This window comes from Bombus affinis, chromosome 2 (assembly GCF_024516045.1).
Source record: "Bombus affinis isolate iyBomAffi1 chromosome 2, iyBomAffi1.2, whole genome shotgun sequence".
NCBI lineage: Eukaryota > Metazoa > Arthropoda > Insecta > Hymenoptera > Apidae > Bombus > Bombus affinis.
This window is the reverse complement of record NC_066345.1, coordinates 6,156,098-6,181,066: the sequence shown is the minus strand read 5'-3', so window position 1 is coordinate 6,181,066 and position 24,969 is coordinate 6,156,098. Positions and strand designations below refer to the sequence as shown.

The window sequence follows — 24,969 nt, the reverse complement described above, 5'->3', positions numbered from 1 at the left end:
AAAAATATTTTAAGAATTCTGTTAATAATTCGACAGCGAGTTTTGTATTATAGAAGAGCATTGATTATCGAAATATCGCTTGAAAGTTTCATGTTAATTTGCTGTCTCTTTCTTGTCTATAGACGTTAACATTAATCTACATGTAGGAAACTACGTTGTTAAAGATTTCAACTAAAGTGAATCAATGGGCTCAATTAGTTTGCACAATTGTAGCTGAATGTGGAGAAGTACGAAATCCGTGTGGCCGGTTATCACAAAATGCAATTTATATTTAGGTAGGTACCTAACTTCGGTACGACAGAGTAATTCATCTCGGTCGCAACTATGATATCAGTGGTTGGCTTTTCGTTTGTCGTGTAATCGTAGAAAGTGGAATCACAAGGATTTATGCCTCAGCTGCAGATATGTAGTTACGAAGGATATAGATATATTGCTTGACTACTTGTTCTACCAAAGTTCAGCTTGATTAGTATTATTTATGTTTCACCGTAATTTTTATTCCCACTGTACAGCTAAAATCCTATTTAATCTTTAAGCATGCATTACGTATCATTCCATATGCGTTTCATTAATGGTGATTCTACTTTATTTAGACAAGATTTTATCCAAAGTCGTGCAGACTGTGTAGGAAACTGTGTAAATCACTAACAGATGTTTAAGCAAAATTTTCCAAACTTTAAACTAATAATAATCTAATGTGCGTTATAACATTACTTGGTACTCCAGGTCTAATTACATAACTTAACTGACAAAGCTCCTTACTTGCTTATATAATGTTAAAACATAGAATTCTGAAACACAGAAATTTTCGTGTTTTAATATATACATATTCCAACTGATATACGAGTTTGTTTATATTTTTTCATATAAATAGTTTTAGAGTAATTTATAGCGATTAAGTTAGATGACTCGCTTGCCGTGTATTTGATTGTAAATGAAATTAAATAATTTACTTATAATGGTATAATTATTGCGTGAATGCATATTGTTTTCTGTAATGTTATTCATAACCAAGCGTTAAGCGTGGCGTATCCAAGCTAAGCTCCAGAGCTTATTGTTAGGCTGCTTCTCCCTACCTCCACAAGAACCGGCGTGCATTCTACGCGAACGACTTTCATGGAAGTGCACGTAGTGTAAATGTACAGGACAAAGTAGAAATCGTAATACGACCGAGAACAGGATGCCTCTTTGTTGAAAAGTAAGTAAAAAATTTGATAAGAGATTTTATCGTCCAAAGCTTCGTTTCACAGAAAATCAATTCTGAAAATTAATTAGATACGTATACAGCTCAACAAATGACTATTATAATTTCGCTGTCGCGTTTACAAATACGAAGTTTTACCGATAATGGTTCTTCATATGATTTGTATATTCACGAATACAACTTCCAAAAGGCAGATGTCCATTTGAGAAATTCCTACAATAAATGGTTACTCTCAAGAGTACTCTCAAATTGTAGTGTATATTAATCATATATTTGAGAATATATTTGGCAATTTTGACCCTTAAATAAATTATAGAAAACTTGCCGAGAACTTCGACAGAACTTGCAGAATCCACTTTAGATTCGCTTGTGCCTATTTTCTGTGGTTTGCGTTTCGAGCTCACGTTTGAAGTTATACGCTGAGCTTCGCAAAGTCACAGAGGTCGGAGCCTTTGACTTTAGCTTTTCAATTCCGATTAACTAGCGGTTTTAGTAGCTTAATGAAAAAAAAGAAAAAAATATAGCAAAGACCATAGTTTAAAATTTTTAAATCCTAATTTTTGAACGCAACAGATTAATTTCTACTAATAGGGAAATTATTATTGTACAGTAGACAAAGATTTTGTACTGTATAGTTTTAATGAAAGATCGTAAGTAGAATATTGATCCATAAATAACTTTTGTAGCCTCAGATCTTCAATCCCTTTATAAAATACGTTCTTAAAACTTTGATCTACCGTGTTATTTCGTCTCCATATATTAGTACATCCCATCATATTAAGTACAGCAGTGCTCTCTTAGTGGACGCAGTTTTAATCAAGTTAACAGTTTCGTGTTATCCTTAGCAATTCTTAGAAGTTCGTCTAACAGTCATCATAGTGAACCCTACGCTTTATAGCAAGTTACATTGGACCTATATAGTTTGATAATAAGTAGGACACTCGAATTTTCATTTCATTTTGTAACTTAGTTAAATCCCTAATAGTCTGAAATAAGAAAACAATCAGTAATATTTGGAAATGCATCTCACCAAATACTGCTCGTTAGAAGATAGAGAATAAACTGAAGAGACAAAATAGTTGGAAAAAGAGAAGCATCCGCGACTTTATCTCTTCGAACAGTGTTCGTAACAAAGTGCCGGACCTGCAAATACTAAACATACACTATTGTATATCGGCCTGCGATTTATGCGTTGATATTACACGCGTATTTATGTGTTTGCTCTTCAACTTGTTCCTGATCTCATGGTTATGTATTTCAATATCAATATGCCCAATTATATTTCTATCACAAATAGAGCTGTACCGTTAGTAGTGAAATCAGTTATGTTACTAGTTAGATTCTGATGGTTTCATGAACAATGTTATTAGAAGTACTTCCAGTTCTATTTCTACACGATTTAAATTGATGAAATACAGTTCGGACGGCATCTTGTTAAAAATGTCCATTTGTATTTAACCCTGTGCATTTCGAAACATTATTTTATTGAATTGCATTAAAAACTTTTTTTTTATGTTTTTACTCGAATTTAATTATCGACTGTCCGATGCGTTTGTTATCCTATTTTGCATTTTATGCAACAACTCTACGGGATCTACTTCATTTGGGATAAAATAGTAATTTTTAATTCTAAGGATTTCCTCTAATGCATAGCACACATGCATCAAAGGAAGTGAGAGAAAGAGAAAGAAAAAGAGAAACGCAGCCATAGCAACCCTGCCTAGTACAGGATCTCTTCCTGCTAGTTCTTATCAGGTTATAAGGTTTACAGTCGTGTCCGAGTTTTATGCTGTCCTGAATGCCTTAATCGTATGAGATATTTCTGGCGGTTGATGCAAGCCATTCAGAGTTGGTTGTCTCAATCTTTATCGTATTCGGACGTGGAACGTGCTAACTGGTTCGTGGTGATTCAAAAGAGAAACGTCAAAGTGACAGAGTGCTAAGTCTTTCCCAATTGCAGGGTCGCATCGCTTCAAGAATTTTTGGACGAGGTTACAAATACTGTAGGACTTCAACATTTATGTCATAGCATAAGGTGACCGCAAGACGAATAGATAAAAAAAAAAAAAGAAATAGATTCGATCAAAGATAGATCAAAACATACGCTCATGGGAAACCTAACCGCACTAGTGAGATTCCTGAGATTCTCCTAGAACGAAGAAAAGTGCATAACACATGCGTACGTGTCCAATTTCAGTGGATCAATTCATCTACCCGTTAACTTACTCCTATCCATTCACCTGGAGTGACATTCGGGAGAAGATGTTCCTACTGTCACAAGAATCAGGACAGAGTTTCTACGAACTCACCTTTTTTTTACGCGGAGGAAATCTTCATAGACACGCGTGGTAGTGCTAGATTCCTGCCGAATAAAACCTCTACCACAATAGATTAACTACAATGGAATATATGACAGTGTTTTTGCTGCGCCGTGGGAATTTTTTTTATACCTCGATTTCGCAGCGCTGTAGCATAGTATAAGACACACCTCGTGGAAGTCGTACACGATATGCCCATCGTAGCAAAGCTCACTCCTTCAAACTGTAATTTAATGAATCGATCAATAGATATAAATGCAATTTATTGTGGCATGGCAGCAAGCCTAGGTACACCTAGGAGCTGCAATTCGATCAACGCTAAATACCTAAGATCGTTGATTGCAACCTGTTTACGACTCAGTGGGGGAATATCCGAATCAGTGTGCTGTTACACACTTTCGGGACGTGTACTACTAGATTCTGTACAGATTGCTGCTTGACTCGATCCTGTGGAATCTCCCATACGATGCAGTAGGCTTGTTGCGAGCAACCGTCTCCATATTTCTGGATGAGTAGGTGAGACCTACGTCAGGTTAAGAGATCGAATGAGACGCTGATTCGACGTCCATTGCGTGGCTCGTTAGATTGAGTATCAATACTTGCCCACCTTCTTTCCATAAAGGGAAGTCTTCCCAAAAGGAATTCTACTAAGTTGATGCAAGATTTTCGTCGTTACTTTAAATTAAAAACGTGTTGATTGCATTGGAGTAGCCGAAGGTACATCAGGAGTTGTACTAGGACGGACCTGTACCATACTTTGCATGTAGTGTGTGTGTTTCGCGTGCGTAATTTCATCTCAAGAATTTTGTGAATTCAATGTTTGAATATCTTTAATTGTCTTTAGAAATCTACTAGTAATATTTCTATTAATATGTAAATATAAATAGTTTCGTGACGAAGTGTGCTTTCAGTTTCTTTGAGAAAATACACGAAAGATGTATATAGACTTTCTTGACTGACTGCATATCGATAATTAAATGAATTGCTATTTATAAAAATAATTAGGAGCAACTTTGATATCTAAGTAAACAGAAGCCCCTAGAATCAAACAATAGTCGGGTCTCTACTGGTGCTACAAACCATAAGAATGAAATCAAATACCTAGATACTCAGTGCACAAAACAAGCAGAAATTTTCGTAAGTATACTCAATGAACAAACTAACTAAGTCGTAGCTATGTTAAACACATTCTTGGAATTCATTTTTACTAGGGATTTTTGTGTTTGTTTTATGGCGGTTGCCACGTACGGCATGCGAATGTGAACCGAGTCGATGGAACATGGACTAGGTTTACGATGCGGACGTGACTTCCGGTTATTCGATTCGCGTTAAGCTGCTTACGAGGTAGCACTTTTAATCGACAAACTTTCGTCACTGACTTGTCCCAATAACGATCGACGTACCGTAAACCCTGTCAACCTGGTCCAAACCTTCGACTACTCGGTGAGCTTTTAAAGTATGTACATCATTCAAGGTCTCCATTTTTCCTCTTTCCATCGATCCTAAAAGGCGTACGTTTTGGTAAAAGAACGTCCGTTTGGACTAGAAAAAGTTACGCTCACATTTCGGTTGATCGTTGATGGCAACGTTCTGAAAGAAGTTGATGAAATCGAAGATCTGCGAATAATTCTCACCCCAAATCTTGATTTCTCCAAACATAGCTGTTATATTGCAGGACGTGCAACGAGAACTTTGGGACCCGTGAATCGCTTCTCATTTGATTTTCAATATATTAGGTTGTCTGAAAAGTTTCTTTCGTTTTATAAGGAAATAATAGACGCACAATGTTTTTTGTTTTATATTAGTTTATTGAATTATGCACGAGCATAATAATAGAAATAGAACGAAATGGATCATACCTAATTTAATAAAATAATATAAAACAGAAATTATTGTTCATCTACTATCACCTTATGAAGTGAAAGTAACTTTTCGGACAACCTAATATCTCTACCATTAAGCTGTTATATGTTACATTTGTCAAATCTCATGTGGAATACATCTCGGTAGTATGGAATCGTCCATCCAAGAAATACGATACTCTTATAGAAAGAGCATAAACCAGCATAAACTCTTGCGATTTGTTGCATTCAAACTTGATACGAGTATGCTCATCGATGATCGTAATTATGAGCTTGTTCTTGGCATTCTCAGTATTCTTTCGCTCGCTAATTGCAGGAGGATATGTGACATGATTTTTCTGAGAAAGATCTTATCTTATATAGATTGTATCTATTAGGAATACAAGGTGTAATAATATTTTCCATCTTAATGTTCAAAGTATGGGTGTTTCGTTCCATTCTGAATTGCGCCAATAGCCTTGCTGATTGACTTTTGCTCTTGACTTTTTTGTCGGTAATTTAAATGCATTTTATGTAACCTAGTTGAGGGATGTCAGTTTGACATTTTCCTTTTTGTACTTTTCTTCTGTTTCTATGTTTTTATATATACGTAAAATTGCACTATTGTACGTAAATAAAATAATAAAAAACGTAATACGATAAGCGTGTCTGTGTAACAAAAAAGTGCACGTAGAATAGACTCAGAACCATGTAAGGAGGTCGTGTATTTTTATTAAAGAATATCTTTTTATCTCCATTTCTCGGCGATACGTCCATCGCTATTCTAATATACATATGTATTTCGAAACCATTCAATAATATTTTGTCTATTTAATAAACTGCAAAACTCCTTAGTTTATCTTATACTAAATTTCAAAATATGTTATAATATCACAACCCCAATACGAAATGCCACATTATTGCTACATATGTGTAGGTACGTAATATTGAGCATTCAATTCTTTTTTCTTGTTTAATTTTATTTGAAACAATATACGACATAAAATACCTGTTATACGGTATTTATCATAATTATTATAATACGATATAATATTACCATTAATTATTATATAAATTGTAATTATTATATTACCGTAGTATTATATGTCAATCGTCAAAAGTAACGTTATCACTTTCATAACATAATTAGCCGACCACATTCAATCAACAAATTAAGTGACAATGATAGGAATTAAAATGACTAATAATAAAATCAATATTGTCACAGTCTACAACCGACTGAAATTGAAAAGAAAAAAACAGTATCGCAAAAATCTTGCACTAAGGAATGTCGCAGAAATGTGTTCTCGATGTTGCTTATACCGTTTGAAGAGCTTTTTCATTGGTTTAAAAAACCGATCTTCTTGATTTTGCTGTTTTATTAATAAAATCCACCTGTTATCAAAGTCATGCTTATTTTATATAAATGCAGAAATTTGTCTTGCCGTCTTGGCGGAATTTACTTGCAATTTGCTATTTTTTAGTCTAACGTACCAATTTGAATTACGTAACATCATTTTGAAATACGATGAATATTTTCTACTCAACGAAGTGAAGCAGCTGTAATATCTACTCCTAAACCAAAGAAACATCCTTCTAACTCTTCAAATTATCGACCTATAGACTTAACAAACACTACGTGCAAACTAGTGGAAAATCTAGCTAACAACAGGTTAAAGTGGGTGCTTGAATATTACAATGTAATGTTGGCATTACAGAACGGATTTGGAAAATTCCATTCCGCCTTGAATCAATTCGTGAGTTTAGAAACAAATATAACCGATGCTTCTCGCAACGAACAACATACCATCGTCGTGTGAACATCGAGACAGCTTATGATATGGTATGGAAATAACGCGTTATTTCTATTCTAAAGAAGTATTGCTTTACGGAGAACATTTATCGAAAACTTGTTGAAAATCAGACAAATAAGAATTATAGTAAGCAGTGAAACGAATCTAGAACTTGCGTAATTAAAAGTGGGGAGCTACGAGGCACAACGTTAAGTCTCACGATATTTTTCCTCTCTTTGGTAAACAATGTAACGGAATCGGTAGCTCTGCAGTCAAAGCTTTTCTTTATGCTGATATCTATAAAGCTATAGTACCAAAGGCCGTAATAAGATTGAAAATTGATTACGGCTCCGTTGTTTATTCCTCTGCGAAAACAAGAGTCTCGAGCGCTTTGAAGTATCAAATCCATTCGCCATTCTGATCTCAGAATTGCTACAGCAGCTTACACAACTAGACCAATTACAAATATAATGCATGAAACTTCAGAGCCCTCCCTCCATTCCAGAAGTAAATAGCTTATCATATCTCAAGCTATCAGAATAGCTTAAAAGACTTGTTTTCTTTCTTTTTTTAGCCACGTTTTTGAACCGACGATCCGGTGCTGTTCCATCGGAAGGAATAAAAACACGAAAGGTTCCGTAGTTAATTTCATGACTATTTTTGTGTCGAGACTTCAGCATTCAGATCTTTTTAGAAAGATTGTAACGGTCCTTTCTGTTTCGTGTTTTCAAAACTCGAGTGTGTTATAAACGCGATCACTTTGGAAGGGCCATTAACGACGCGTAATGGTCCAATCGGTGGAGGACCATCTCCAGTGATCTGACTCGATGTTTACTAAAATTGTCAAAATTCGAATCACTTTGAATAAAATTCGAAAGCCCTGAACTCCTGAAAGTCCGCTAAAACTCTTGGAAGTCTTGGAAGTCGTTCACGTAAATGCATTTCCGATATGTTTCTAGATTTCCTACTGCTCAAATTAAAGCATTCGAAATGCTTGTAAAGTATTGATTAAACTAGCCAAGCTTTCAAGACTTGTCCTAATCAAATCAAACCTAATCGAATTCAAACGTGATACTCAAATACGTAAAAGAAACAAATTCTCTTTTTCCACATATTTAGTATTTTTTTTTTGCAGGGACAAGGGAAATATTCCCCACGATGGTTTTTTAAAGATACCTTTGATATATCTTAGAAAATACGTTTCCAAGCTCAACTTCAAGGACTATTCTCGTTACTTGATCGTGCATTATTAGCCATATTATGCATCTATAAAATTTCATCAAAATCGATGCGTTATATTCGAATAATGCCCCTTGTTAGCCGATTCGTGGAAGATAGCGATGGAACGATTTCATTCATCGAGGCGTAATTAAAACTGCATACAATTAAAACTTCTGGATAAATACATTGCTGGACGAAGCAGACGACGCGACGTCCAATTATACGGCTTCTGTAATACCAATGAAAAGGCGTACTGGATGAATAAATATTCATCCGCGGACTTTCGAAGCAAACAGGTACAATTTCAGCTGCCTTGTGCTCCAACGAGAGTGGCATCTCTCAAGGTAGTCTTCTTGCCAGTTTTAGAATTATGCTCATTAACTCACGTTGACTAATTCCAAGTTAGGTCACTTGGTATTACAGGCCACTGACATCTAATAATTTCACCATTTTCTGTAACCGTTTCTGCAGTACCGACGTACTTACCTATTGACTGTGCCGACTCACTAAAGAATCTCTCGAAACGAGTTAACGATGCCTTTACCACGTCACGTTTAGTCATTAAACCCTTGAGTTCAGTATCCATCATACATAGCGTGTGGTTGGCGTAGAGGACAACAAAGAAACAATTTTCCGTAACTGCGAAGAACGTGGTTGCAAGCGGTGTTAACTGACTCAATTGCGTTGAGGTCGATCAATTTCTCCCTTGGAGTCTCTAAATTTAGCGCGCTACTGTTCTTTGATTACCGAGACGCCTAGCCGACTATTTCATCCCTGTTACAGATGCTTCTCAGAATTGGTTTTAGCCACAATTGATACTAGACCTCAACTCTTTGTGGCTTAATGACTGGAAATTCCCCATGTTGATTATTCGCAAGTTCTTTTTGCAGATTGCCTAACCTAACGAGACTTCCAAACTTTGTCGATTCATGGTACATACGAACCAATTACCAAATTATTGGTTTGGCTGGTGTCATCTCTTTATTTGACAATCCGAGGGAAAGAAAAGATAAGTAGATATTGCATGTTTTAAAATTTTTCGTAACACATTCGATGAAAATCGGCGGTCTAGCGTAGTTGAAGCGACAAGTTCTACTAACTGAACGATTTAGCCTTCTAATTGAGTCTGAATCTTAATCGGATGTTGAATTGGTTTTCTATCAAAATTGCGGGTTTGATCGAATATTCTAAACCGAATTGTTTAGATTAATCAAATCATTGACTTAATCTCATTTTTCCCTACTGCAAGAGGCAACCTTTTGATCGAGAGTCCATTAAAGTTTCTAGTTGGTTAGCTCCGCTAAAAACAACCCTTAAAGTTCCCTCAGAGACAACATCAATCAACACCTTTGCGAAATCTCTTTGCCAAAGCTTTCGTCCTATCCGGAACGGGGACGAGTAATTATAAGAACTTTGGTATGATTTGTGATCTGGAAAATTCATGACAGTTCTTGACGATTGATTCTTATGTCTTTAGTCAACCATTTTTCGAGTGTCGGGGAATTAGCGTCTGCTAAAACGTTCCAGAAACGTCTGATTTATAACGCATCAATGGGTATTATGCCAGTGTTCGTTTTCCAATTTTCCAAATACGTTAAGCAACGTGATACAGTGTAACATAAACCACGTTCGCAGCGAGCGCTTATAGTATCGATAGCATACTTACACTCCAGTTCAAAGATCATAAGCTATTAAATTTTATCAAGAACAGAAAGAAGTTATTGATGGATTATATCGTAATTATTCGTTTAACTTGATAGTATATACGATAATGAAAACACATTTCACAGTATTCAGCATGTCTAAACAATATAAAAATATCGTCACTAAAAAATAGGTGCATTTTGAAATGCATAATATGTACAAAATATCAAATATTTTAATAATAAGAAAGGTCTTACGACTTTAGGACGGATATGTATGTCATTGGTCTTTTACATACATAAAAATGTCGATGCCTTAAAAAAGAAGTTTACTATGCATCAAAAACGATTCGCAAAATTTTTACGCTAAATTAAAATTATACATTTAATAAAAAGAAATCGTTTTACTTAAAAATCAAAATTGAATCCTGTATGAGAATCGCTTCACGGCCAAATTGGTCACATCTCTGCACGTTGGAATTTTGTTCAAATTGTGCTATGTTGTAGTCAATATGAAAATATAAAAGTAGTGTTATGTTACCCTTCTACTTTTTTTACCAAATTTGTTTAAGCGACGCGAACTGTTAAAGTTGCGAAAATAATACCTTTGCGGCCAAGATTCAATTTTCATATGGTCTTTATGAGTGGGCATATTCAGAGAGTCTTTTAATGGTTCCGTCGTAAGGATTACCAGAAAAGAGCGGTTGACCGAGCTCTGCACTCACTTGAATCGTCGTATACCGCAGCGTTTATCAGTCTGCTCTGAGCGTAATTTTAGTTGTCCACAAAATAAAAACGTGTAATTTGAAAAGAAAAAATCAAAAAATGTGAAAATATGTTTTTCACATTAACGCAGTTTTCTTATTTCCAATATTCTCTCTAATCCCATTTGTACTTTATATATTTATGAAATATGGATTACCCTGTACATATGTGCGTTGCTATTATATAAACTCAATTTGTTTGAACAAATCGCAATTAGAGCACTTTAGTTCATATATATTGCAGTTTGGTGTATCTCGTACATACATACTCTATTTTGTAATTATTTTCTGATATCTCTAGTGATCTGATTACTGCAAGATCTTGCAAAGCTGAGTTTAAATAACATAAATTTTGTATTTCTGGTAGCGGGTCATTAAATACGAACATAAACAGAATCTAATGCAGTTTGTATAGTTTCCGTGAAATGAAGGCAAATGAATTGTCGGTAAAGTTGCAACAGATTGTGGCTTGCAGCGTGCGGTTAACGTTACTAGCTTCGATCGCAGAGATTCCTAACAATCTACTTTGTATACTGGAAACATTCTCAATATGTTTCTCGATATCAGCAATTAAGTCAAAATACATCGATGGCTTGCTGCACAAATATTATATGACCAGTTCCAGCGTTTTCGAAGAAAAGATGAATGCCAGATAATAATTAAATAAATACTGTTTGCGTTATACTTATCCTTATGAATGCTGTTATAAAATTGCTTGTAAATTCTGCATTGATTTTTTTTTTTAGGAACATAAAACGACAAAGATGAAAATATCTCTACATTAAACATGACAAACAAAAATATTATTTTTTAAAAATTTACCAAGTAGATGTGAATGTGATTTTTATAGAGCAGAAAGAAACAATCAAGATCTGTTCGTTGCACGTAAAATCTCAAACTTCGCAAAAATTCTGTATTTGTGCAGTAAACCACACGTGTCATTTCATATTGTTTTTTTCCACATGATGTAATTCTTCTAACGCTGTATTTTTGCTATTGATATCTCTATTTGAATTTTGTAGTTTATTGAATTTATCAGTCAGAATCATGTTTATTCCTATTCTTTCCTACAGAGGTGTGACATAAGACGTGTCAATGGAATTTCAAGGTTGGTGAGCCAAGTAGAAGATAATCTTCGAATGACTGAAATATTATTGTGTAAACGAAATACGTGTTGACCCGCCTATGTTTTTACTTATTAATACTGCGTTGTCAATTGTTCAACAATTCGTCGTATTTTGCTGTTAAAGCGAGAAATTCGTTGAATTTCATTTTGTATCATTTAATGTATACACAACGTTAGGATAGAAAAACTGTCCTGTATTGATTGTGAGTCATCTTTTCTCAAATTCTTTCAGAGTCATAAGAAATATCAAAAATATAGATTTTTAGTAAAACAGATAAACAATAGCATTCCATTGAATGTAAACAGTATCCGGAAAATTATGTACTTTTGAGTAAACCTTTTTTGATAATAATTTTTTAATAAACGGCGATCTTCGATTAGAATATTCACAACAGTACTCAGAGTGATGATTTTGACAATTTGTTGAAAAATTATCGAAATCAAACGTATCTCCTTCTTTGTAAATATTTGCGAAGCACAACACGATTACGAAAATTGTCTTCGTGAAATTCCTATTTAAGAATCGATGGATTATCGCGGTATAAAATACGAAGAACAATAAATTTCAGTAGTAAACAAACATCAACAACAATTTGACGGGAAGCGTTTTACAGATAAATCTTTGGTCGATTCGTTTGTTTTAATCTTTTAACAGCATCGCTTCATCTGATTAAAACTGGCAGTAACTTTCGAAGTAATCTTATTAATCGACTAATGTTTTCTGTACTAATCACTGCGATATACCGAGTGGAAATATTATTTGAAAATCATTCGGCGCGCAGTTTCCCTGTTACTGTTAAATTACACTCTCCATACGTTAGAAGCGTTTCAAACTTTTCCTCGTTGTTTCCCACGACACCGGTATAGTTTGCTTATATTATTTAATTTGAAGATACATATACTATCTTCGAAAATGAATGCTTGGAGCAATTATTTTTTCTTTCCTAGATTTACTTGTAATCGGACCGTCGAATATGCTTGTGAATTCCGCGTGTACGAAGCACAGTTACATAGTGCAAATGCATGTATATAAACTGTTGTTATGTTATTACTCATTGAGAATTTATACGCTTGCGCCATTCCGTTTATTACAGCTATTAGTATTGGTATTACGGCTATTCCTGACATTCGTAGAATTTGCTTGAGGCTAATTGTACAAATTTCTGGCTGGTATTAATAAACTTTGTTTTACATAGGAACATGGTATATTTAACATAGTATCATTAACTTTTATAATTATCCTATATTTTTGTAATTATCAGAGTAACTGGTAATAATTTTACAAGCATTATTCACAGCCACTGACCATATCACCGCGTTGGTCGCTTCTCTGAGAAATCATAAAACTTTCTTTCAAGTTTATGTATATTGGTTTTATTTTGCTGAGTTCTACACGTTGTACTGGAAGACGAAGAGAAATCTGATGTTGCGATAAAATCACACGAATATTTCTCAATTCGCTAGAAAAAAATTGAGAATTATCTATCAGACGACATTTAAATTCTATTGGAGCTTGATTTTGCTGTAATTAGTAACGGGCCGTTAAACACTTCGAATCGTGTCGAACAGAGGCGCGCATCTCGAGAATCATTTCAAAGAGGATTCGATACCTTAAAACTCCCAAAAGTCACGGAGGTCCTGAAGATCCTGTTGACTTTGATAAGTTTTGAAAGCTTGGCGTGTAGTTAATATTTTACAAGCATTCTGAATCCTTTAATCCAAACAGTATCATTGCCATCAAGTATTAAAGAAGAAACAGGAAGTTCGAGATATCAGAAATGCATTTACACGACCGACTTCCAAGACTTCCACGACTTTTAAGACTTTCAGAAGTTTTAAGCTATCGAATCCTATTCGAAGTAATTCGAATTTGTACAGCCTTGAAAAACATCTCGTGCCGTTTTGAAACTAAAGTTCGAATGCCCATCGTTACCTATAATACAAGGGAAAGCAGCAAGAGAGAGGAGGCAAGAGAAGGGAAGCCCTGTTTCATCCAGGTCTGAACTTCATCCTGCTGGTGGACTCATCAGGCAAGGACTCCTTTCCTACAGGTTCGTGCTTTAGACTTTAGACATTGGAATAGCGAACACTAGGTCAAAGGATGTATTTGAACGGAAGGGATGGTTAGCGAGGACTTTTGAGGAATTGTGCTTTGGTCTCTGTGCTCTAATGGCGAGTGCAAGAGAATCTATACATTCCCTTAATGCGTTCTAGGAAGTAAGTTCTCCAATAACACTAACAAAGGGAGGTCATGAATTGAACAAAGGTCTTCTTAAATGAGGCAATTCCTAGATTGTATTTTACTAAATGCATAGACGTACTGCAGAATATTACGCATACGAAAAATCAGAAACTTTGTTGAATTTTATTTTCATTTTGGCGCTTTACCATTTCTTTTATCTGACTACGTTTCTATGTTGCTTCTTCCTGTTTTTGCTAGGAGTAACTTGTATTAGGTTGTCTGGAAAGTTTCTTTCGTTTTAGAAGGAAATTATAGATGCGAAACATGTTTATATTATGTTTTATTACACGTATTAATACTTAACGTACTAATACTGCACGTAATGCAAAATGGATCATACGATGTAAATTGTAGGATAAGAAAAATGATGGGTCAAAAGAATAAAAAACAAAAATGTTGGGTGTCTATTGTTTCCTTGTGAAACGAAAGAGATTTTTCGGACAACCTGATACAAAGAAATACGACACTCTGCATGGATATTCTATAACTACAGAATTGTACAGTCGAGAAGACTCAACTCAAAAAAATATTATTCGTAATGTCTGTCTATGAACTTAATCAGCTTAAAAAGGAATAACAACTATGATGTTTATAATGCAATAAGTGTGCAAAAGTCAAGAACGAAGTAGGAAACACATTGTCTGAATTTAATGTGATAAACAAAAAATTGGTAAAAATGAAAGGTGAAATGTATATAAAGCTCATAAAAAAAGGACAGAGGTAAGAATAATTAAAAATATAATTAAGAAATGTATGAAATTTGAGAAGAATAAAATCCGTGTGGACTTGCGCGTGTAAATGCTTTCAACTTTGCGTGAGGATAGAACGAAGACTTTTGATACGACTACCATAACGGGCTCCGGCAATTGCTATTAAACTTACAAATCCGAAGGTACCATATAAGACACCGGTGATCGATACTGCCAGAATTAACTATAACATTTAAATTAATGAAAGATCCATGCAATTATCAATACTTTTAATATTACTTTTAATATTACAAGGCTAACACTAATGTAAAATATTAGATGCACCACAAAGCGCATATTACATGCGTGTGCATATTATAATATATTATGTTGAGGTAAGCAACAGCCATGCAGACAAAATTTGCCTGATAGTCAATATGTAAATAATCGAAAAATAAGAGGACAGGAACGAAAGATGTTTAAAGATAGTAGCCAATTCTACGATTATGAAATTCTACAATTGGCCACTGCGTTTACAGAACGAAGAAGCGGAACAATCATCTTTAAAAATATATTTGTTAAGACAATGACGTATTTGTCGCGTTACGTTAAAAATAACACCAAAGGACAAATTATCCCGTAAAGTATCGAAACGATCCTATTAAACTTGAAATACGTTGAAGAAAGGAAGGTAAACTTTCAGACCAGTTCCTATAAAAGCTACTGTAATATCTTAAATTATTATCTCGTCTCTCAATGGTTATATTAAATTTTCATCTGATTGCTGCATTATCTCATGTAAAGATGCTATTATTGCGAAGAGAAAAGAATAAAACTGAACGGACGTAAAATCGATAAAGCGTGCTTTGTTCAAGTACGTACACGTTCACGCGTACACGTTTCCTCGCGCACAAAAGGCACGTTTTGGTTGGTCGAAGAAGCAGAGGCACAAGTAAAATCCATCGATCGATCTTAAAGGTCTACAAGTCCAGCGTTGCTTGTGAATGCGTCCCATCCTTGACCGCGGCACTGGCTTCTCTGATAAACCATGTAATACAGAAAGGAACTCGATGTGGAACGGTTTCGACACAGGCTCCCTTAGGAGACCGCGAAAGCATCTCTACTATTGTACGGCCCGCTATACGAATAGTACAAGCATCCTAATCGTTCTTTGCTTCTCTCCTTAGTATTCCTATCGTATCGCCGTTCTACAATATTTCATCTTTTCAGACGTTTTATGTTCTCTTATGTAAAGATCACTTCTCGATAATCCCTTTTTAACACTTAAAATGGAACTAGTCATTGTGTTTTTGTTAAATACTAAATCATGGAAAATTAAAAATATGTTAAAAGTACGATATATGTTGTTAGTGTAGATACATGAGGATTTAGATCGTCATATATTTTGTTTTTATTCTCCTGGAGATAATTTACAATTTGTTCATGAGAACATTCGGTAAATTGATACAACGAGTTGGAATGGTAGCTTGTAGCCATATTCCCAGTAGTCCATGGTATAGAGTTAAGTTTGTTCGTAGATTATCGAATGTCTTAGTTAATGAGATCATTGAAATATTTCTGGCACAGTCTTCCCGGGATAAATGCACGTAGAATATAAGTTGTTTGCTAGTAAATGATCGTTGAATAATTATAAATATAAATATGGTGGCAGATAAAAGAAAGTTTATGGAGAAAGAAGTGTAACAGGACACCATAATTTTACAAAATGGATTTATATTTAATAAGAGCAGTGAATAAGAATAATACATATAGACCACAGAATGGATGACCGTTATCAATATGATAAAATATTTTTAATACAGAAGTTACTGAGATTCATAGTGTACCAATTCTTCTTTCCTTTATTCGCCATTGTATATGCATATGGAAAAGATTCAAGAGTCAAAGTTTTAAGAATAATTAACATTTAAATTAACTTAAACTTTAAATAACATTTAAATTAACTTAAACTTTAAATAACATTTCAAATTAATTTAAATTTAATAACATTTGCACACGCATGACGAATAGGAGATGCAGTTTGCGACAAATTTGTTCAATAATTCTATACGATTAGAAAATATTGAATGACTTTCTTATTCGTGCCTTATTTACGTATTAATAAAAAGTAAGAAACTTTATATTTAAAAACGGCCTTTCAAGCAAATTATTGGAAGAAACGAGTTAATTTGATATTATTGAACTTATCTTGGTGCCATCTCTAACATCAAAGAGAGAAGTTTATATCGTTTATGCAAATTCATGTTATGTTACGTTATGTAATTCATTAAATATAAATAAACATCTGCTTCTATCAAATATTTTACCGTGTGCTTTATTTTGCATATTTTATATATCTTTCTATATGACACGAATAGTGTGTATTCTTGCACCTTCGAACTTTTTATAAATGCATAAAAATCCGCAATCTAATAATGCCGCGTGAGAAAGTAAATAAGATTATAATATTTTATCGAAGAAAAAATGTTTTTCTTAACTGTCAAATTATGAGAAATGAAAAGCTCGTAGCAACTGTTACAGCTATCATTTTATATAATTAAGTAACTGTATAACAGTCATTGATTATGTATCATCATGCTTCATGTATGTATACGCTCCTACAGAATATTTTTTGTTGCATAACCATCGTTGAGTTTCTTTTCTGTTTTTATGGTTGTTTAACTATATCTCCACTGTAATATGTATGTACTGTAATACGTATTTCGTATATTTCATCGCTGGTATATATTTTCTTTCCATGCGTGCTTTATAGCTTGGTTCTCACCGTAACCTCGTTTGTTTCATAAAAAATTTATCTCATTTTCCCACTGTTTCATTTTCTTTGCCAATTTCTCCCGTTTTATTTGAGATATTTTATAATTTTTTCTTTCCTGCAAGAAACTACGTTGTAATCCATCTTCTTTTCACTTTCTTTTTCTGCGAGTCGCATTGTATTCTGCAAATTCTTGAAATTTTTTATCTCTCTATGTACATACAACTCTGCTTCGGTTTATTATATCATATATGATCGTTCGATTTTAATCAAGAAACGTTCGATAATCGTGTTATTTATTAATCTTTATTAATTCTACGATTAACTTTTTAACCTCATGTATTAAATCAATCAAGCGATTGGTTTCAGGATGAGACACACGAACTATTGCAAGCGAGTGTCTTCTAAATAAAATAAAAGTCATAAGTGTTACGACTAGAATGGATGGATTAATCGCCGCACAATATTTTCAGAGATGTTAAGTTTTGAAATTCCAAAATATCTCTCGTATTCCAAAATGATAAATATTATTATTGATCGTATTGTTATGTATGACATACGGTAACAAATTCTACGATATAAGAAATCTTAAGAGGCTACAGTTTTTGCTAACGAAATTTATATTTACTAATTTAAAATAATACTTATTTGTTAATAATGATTGTAAATGTTGCTATGTATTGATCAAATGTTTGATATCGTTATATGGTAACATGCATTTGTTATAGACATACGTGAATCCTTTGGCGGTAATCTACATCAGTAACTTGAAACTGAAGAAATAATTATTCCCATTTATAAATTATTAAAATGAACTTTTAACGTCTGCAAAATATTAATACTTTTCTATAAGAATCAGGAAATGATATATAAAATACTAATAGATACTGCCAATAATATTGTTCTTGAAATAGTTTCTGTCGGATATCCGTCAAATAAAATATTGGCAGAATTATTTTAGAAGTGTTATGAACTTCAATGTAAATAGACATTAAGTGACAACTATTTGCAATTAAGAAGCTTAAAGAAAAGGAATTCGTCAACGACCTAGATAACTTAATTTTAATTCAATACTATTCGAGTTAAGCTCTGCAGCTTAGAGAGCTTTCTTCACTTTGTCGTCGTTACTATAGAGTGGAGGATCGACAATGGGAGGGAGGAGATGCGCTGACTGATATTCTATAACTACATGTAAATACGATTAGTTTCTGTAAGAACAAGATAATCTCTCTATATGTAACAATACAGGTTAAAAAAAAAGACCAACAAAATGAAGAGAATCTCGTGCTATATTTATTGAAATTATAGAAGAAATTAGGTGATTTTCACGAGATTGAGAACTGAGCACACCAACCTTACACGTTCACATTTGTTAACTTAAACTGATCTAAAAAAGTTCAACCATTGCAATTATATTTTCTCAGTGAATCATTTTATTGCAAAATAGAACCAAATTTTATCTTCTACCTGAGTTTCGCGTAATTCTCAATAATGAAATTGACTATGTAAGAGTAGTTAGAAAATATAAAATTAATAAAATGGCATTATTAAGATACATACATATGCTTTTCATTATCGTGTATCAATTCTCCCATAGATAGGCAAACTCGAGACATTTTGCGTGTTTCGTACAATTTTTAACACGTTCCTCGTTTAAACTGAAAAAAATTAATATTTGTTTTTGAACAAGAATATAATTTTTATTCTCATCAAAGAAATCACTAACATATTTACGTTTGCGCGATCGTTTCCTTGCAAAATGTATCAAACTCGCCCAGTCTTCTACATATATATGATACATAGCTAAATATCATACATTGTATGTCACGTATGAATCATATATCATGAGTAACTTATTGTATCTTACGTAATAGTAATTGTTGTTAATAATGACCGTAAGATTGACTCGACTTTAACTACATAAATATGATAATAATAAAAATAATCGGTCGAAACTAAGAAACCACATCGACCTGTAGTAATCGATTTGCTGTGTTGCGTTTATGATAAATATAAGGAAATAATTATTATTCGCTAGTCTCCCTTCTCTCTTTCTTCCATTTTTCTCTTTGCATTTCAGACTGTGCGTTGTTCTCGCTATTCGCACGTAGTCTATTCTTCTCGGACTTTCTCCATTTTCTCGCATTTTCCGTTTTCCTCTTTCCGAGCTCGTTCTTCCTGCGAGTTATATCCCGTAAACCGTAGTAGTTTGTTGGTCACGGTGTGCAATCTCACGAAGGGCCAGAGGGAGAGAAAGAGTGAGAGAGCGAGAGGCGAAGCGTAACGCCTCCCTCCTGCGCCCTTGTAACCAGGAACCCGAATTCGGTGCATTCACGAGTGTGCGCGTACACACGCGAGAGAGAAACATTTAACACAAGACTACGCAGCAGATGTATTTGGTGCGCTGCTACTGCTATGTAGTGGCTCGTATTTTCGTGTGTGCAGCGAGAATGGAGAATCACTATATGTAGAAATACGTTATACGGTACATTGTGTGGCTAAACAATATGTGCGGCGAAATGCAAGTCTATACACGAGGATGTAGACTTGTATAAGAAACAGATTAAAGAGACTACGCATGTAAGGTGATACTCGCACCGATAGGTATTCGTTACTGCGAAGAATAGATTTGCGTGAAAATGAACGCTTACTTATGCGAAACCGAAATTTGGAAAACAACACTGGAGTTGTTTTAGAATCAAACATGGATAAAAGAAATAACAACGATCAAACAACGATGATCCCAGAAATAAGAAGTACACTGTGTATATACGTTTTTCGTTTATTTTTTAGCAGCGAAGCTTTAAAACGTGTATTCGCTACCGACGAATAATTTGCTATGCAGACCACCTTCAGGTGGTTTCATTAAAAGTACGAGTAGAAAATTTGCTGTGTAAGGATTATTTCGAATTCATTTAAAGTACCAAAGACAAACTCACCGCTAAGAGATGGAAGATTGAAAACATGAAGATAAAGATTAGGGAATATTATATTATCCTTTGGTATATGAGAGATCTACACGTGATAAGAACGGAATACGAATGTAAAACGTGTCTTTCGAATTCTTTAGGATTATAAACTAAAACGAAATGTAAGATATTTAGCGTTTTACGAGTATCGTTCATGTTATAGATAGAACAAAATACTGTGCTATTGAGTGCAATGATAGTTCGGTAGGTAAGAGTGAACATAGATTAATAATTGGATGAAAAAATGTGGCGTGAATCTACGGACAATAGTGGACTTAGTAATTCGTGAATATAATCGCAAGGAGAAAGATTGCTGAAGGGAATAAACGGTAATTCTTAATTTTAATTCTGATTCGAGAGAGTGAACATTGTACGCAAAATTGTATTGCTTAAATCTAATTTTTATCAGTGCTTTCTTCTATCATACTGTCGCGGTTATATTGTTTGAAAAACTAACATTTCTGAATTGTATCACTTTCGAAATAATAAGACGATATATATTTAGAATGTCCCACGCAACTAGGACAAACTATAGCCCTGAAACGGTAGATGATAGAAAAGAATTTCATTAAGCAAAATGAAATGTTTTCGAATAAAAGATCATCTAATGTAGGTGGCTATTCCGCGAGTAGTGACGTTTAGAATATTTAAAAATCACTTCTGCTTTTCCGAACAAACTATTTTTGTGTACATACGTCAACAGGCTCACTATCTTTGCAGGTTGAAAATTGATTAGTTTGAGATATCTTGATTTTAATTTTGTAAAACTTTACATCTGACAGATAGAAACAACGGAAAATACTACTCTATTTTTTGTGTCTTTTTATATTCATTTCATAAATTTGTCAAAAATAATATTTTTGTTTACTGTATCTAGCATGGAGATATTTTCAGGAACCATGATCCTCCATTGTCATTTTACGTTCTTAAAAAGGATTAGTGAACAATTTGCAATCAATTTTACAATAGCACTGACAAAGATAAATACAATACAAAAAGTATTTATTTATGAAGCACCATTGAATATCTAAAACTGTTTTTCTCGAAAACGCTAAAAATGGGCATGCAATATTTAAACATTACGTACAATGTCGATGTACAGCAGATCATTGCTGTTAACACTATTCGAAACACTTTAATTTTCTCTAATGAAACTTCCTCTATCTCCTACCGTTTCAGAGCTATAATTGTACTTTCGTTTTAACTGCGCGAAACACCTGTACATTACGGTTTCGCACAAATCTCGCTTTCTCTCTTATTCACTCTTTAAATGTTGCTGACACGCCTACTCGCTGCTGGTTTGGAAACGTCAGTCGTCTCTACTGATGTTGTGACTTGCAATGTAGAAAGATCAGTTACCATCCAAATGCACTCGACGGTTTCTACACAGAGCGAAAACTCTGCCGGTTTACTACCGTTTACGGACTTCCCTTGGCGAATTTCTTCGTATCCGGAGATACTGAAACGATAACTATTGGATCGAGCACGAGATTACACACGAAACTTTCTGTATACACGGAGATCGCCTCCGAGACTACACCGATCCGACACGTGTACACGATTTAGAGACAAAACGGTTTCCGTGGCTTCTGTACATGGGATTCTTTCTTCTGACACAGATGGCGTTTCTAGGGCTGTAGGAAAACTACGAATGTATTTGCTGAATTTATGGAATTGTACGTACATTGTTGACACCATGACGTGTCGACATTCGGACGCGTACAACGTAACGATTCGATTTCAGTGAATCGATGGTGTGTTACAAACTGGCAACGGAGCAAGATAATGCACTTGCAATGCAAATGTAACGATATTTAACAGAGAATATACGTACGTAAGTTTTAGCGAAAGAGCGTATATTGAAATTTAGTATTTTGTAGCTACCAAAATTTGGCATTACAAAAATCTATCTTAAAAAATTGTTAGATTGCGTATATCACGATCACATAAATCACATAATTTAAATAAGAATTGTCATAAATTTCATTTGTTTCGTCAATCTTCGTCGAGACGAACGAAAAATTACAACAGAGGATGGGAAGGAATAAAACTGCGTAAGATCGTAGGGAAACAAATAAACCTTTATATTTCAAACTTTCAGTAATAATTGAAAACAGAAAGTATCTGAAACTTTGGTTTAATGGAACAAATAATGTGGAATAGCGGCATCCCAATTTACCTTTATTGTATAAAATTTAAAAAACGAGTAGATAATATAATTAGTTCCTTTTACGATCTAATCAAGCATGAAAATCACAGTAGAAGAACTATCATCTCAGGTAAATATCAGATTGTGTGCTTCGAAATTTACTTGCGGTAGTCACAGGTGTAATTTGTCATAACCAACATATTTACAGTGTACCCGCATTTCACACGTGAAACACTGCATCTACTCTTCTCCTCTTTTGTCTTCGCTGCGTTCCACATTTCGGAAGAGGCACGCAGCATCCTTTCCAGCAGTTTCATATCTTCGATATGTAAATATTTCGAACTAGTAACTTGCTATTAAAATCTAAAATTTCCTGTCACATTTTGTATTCTCGGAATGTTGGCAAAATTGATACTATAGGATATTAATAAACGCAAATGAGTAGCTGAAGTAATTTATTCTTGTTCAGGATTTGAGTGATCCTCGGATGACGATACGGACAGCACTTCTGCTCTTTTTTCGAAAGTTGGAAATCCACCTTGCAAAGGTGTGTAAGATTTACAATGCGGACTACGTCGAGAGGTTAAGTGGCATCCTAAGTGCTCGACGGGTCCGCTCTAAAGTGAACCACGCGTCCTAAACCTCAACACCCGATGAGAACGCAACACTAGACCAGAACTATGAATCGCACAAGACGCACCACATGCGAGATGCCCATGACAGTCCGACAGTTACAGGATTAGACAGAGACAGATTCCCACTTCATAGGAAACGTTGACTAAAACACACTCCCTAGACTAACGGTTAGAATATAAGCACCAGGCGTTTCAAGAGATAAGAGACTTATCACGTACTAGTCTAAGTTTAATTCTGTTACGTATAGTTCATAATCTTCAGTTTATACTAGACACCACAAATAAACCAACTAAACGCCAGCTTAATAGACATCTTTAATTGATCTCTACCTTGAACGTACATATCGTTCAAGGTGCGCGACTTCAACCGAGCAAATGCAACCTGAATGATCGTCACCTAGTTGATAGGTCGCGACAATTCTAGAGTTTTGGCATATTTTGACCATGATCGCAACGATTGCAATACTTGCTGAAAAATTGTTGCAAACGACGTTCTTTTACTTTTACTTTGCAGATTGAATGGGAGATGTCAAAATTACGGTTCATCGGTACGGTTGTTATAAGTTAGATAACGTTAATAATTTCTTAGATACTTCGATATTCTAAATTACCAGCAAGGCTCCAAATATGATATACTTCGTCTACTAAAATTATCCCATTTTTAAGAAGATATATTTAATAAAAGATTTACGTAATTTCTTGAAACTAAGATGCTAACAAATATCGTAAAGAAATGAAGAAATACATACCAAAGAAAAGTAGTATAATATTTCAAGAATAGGATAACGGCTATAATATCTGTAGACGTAGATAGAAAGTTCATGATCGCAAATCGATGACACTAATCCATGGGATCAGTATGGATATTTATCAAGAACAAATCCCTTGGCATTAATAAATCCGATTTGTGCGTTATTTCGTTAGCTACAATATCCGGCAAATACAAGAAAGTAATCGTTCTACTTATTACACCATGATTAAGAATTTATTGTAAATCTTGTGTAATTTGACGTCGAATCTCTGACGACTTTTATTCAGTCTTGATTAAAAGAGCATAAAAGACAAAACGAACGTACATATGTAACTTTCGTCTTTTTTCATCTTCTTATTAAATAGTAATATAAAGATAATATAAATAATATAAAAGATAATGTATGTAATGCAGCTATAAGACACTCTCCAATTATAAGCTCCGGAGCTGTAATTGAATTCATTTAATTTTCTCAAGATATATTATCTTCAATCGAGTAGATCTTCCACGTTTAATTTCACGAAGCTGTTTAAGTAATATAACTTTCTTACTTTATGGTTCAAATTCATGTTTCATAATGCATTCATAGCAGTTATAGACAATAGAAATGACTGGAATCATGCGTTTTTGAAAAATTATTTGTAATACGATGAAAGCACATATTCTAAGTGAATTAATTAATTAAATGGTGGTAATAGAGAATATTAAGAACATAAGAATCCATTAAGGAAAATAATTTATCACAAAGAGCTAATATCATGTCTTATTCTTCCCTCTAACTGTAAGTGAAATCATTGAAGATATTTGAAGACAGCAATCGTTATTTTTATGATGTAACACTGCAGCTTTTA

General features: G+C 34.2%; 1 long non-coding RNA gene across 1 annotated transcript in view; it reads right to left on the bottom strand.

Moving 5' to 3' along the window:
• LOC126928735 (uncharacterized) overlaps window positions 1–16,064 on the bottom strand; it is a 36,353-nt gene extending 20,289 nt beyond the window's left edge. Inside the window, exon 1 of the long non-coding RNA XR_007716918.1 lies at window positions 15,724–16,064. This is a non-coding gene — a long non-coding RNA (uncharacterized LOC126928735). The remainder of the gene's footprint in view (window positions 1–15,723) is intronic.
• Between the last annotated feature and the right edge of the window lie 8,905 nt (window positions 16,065–24,969).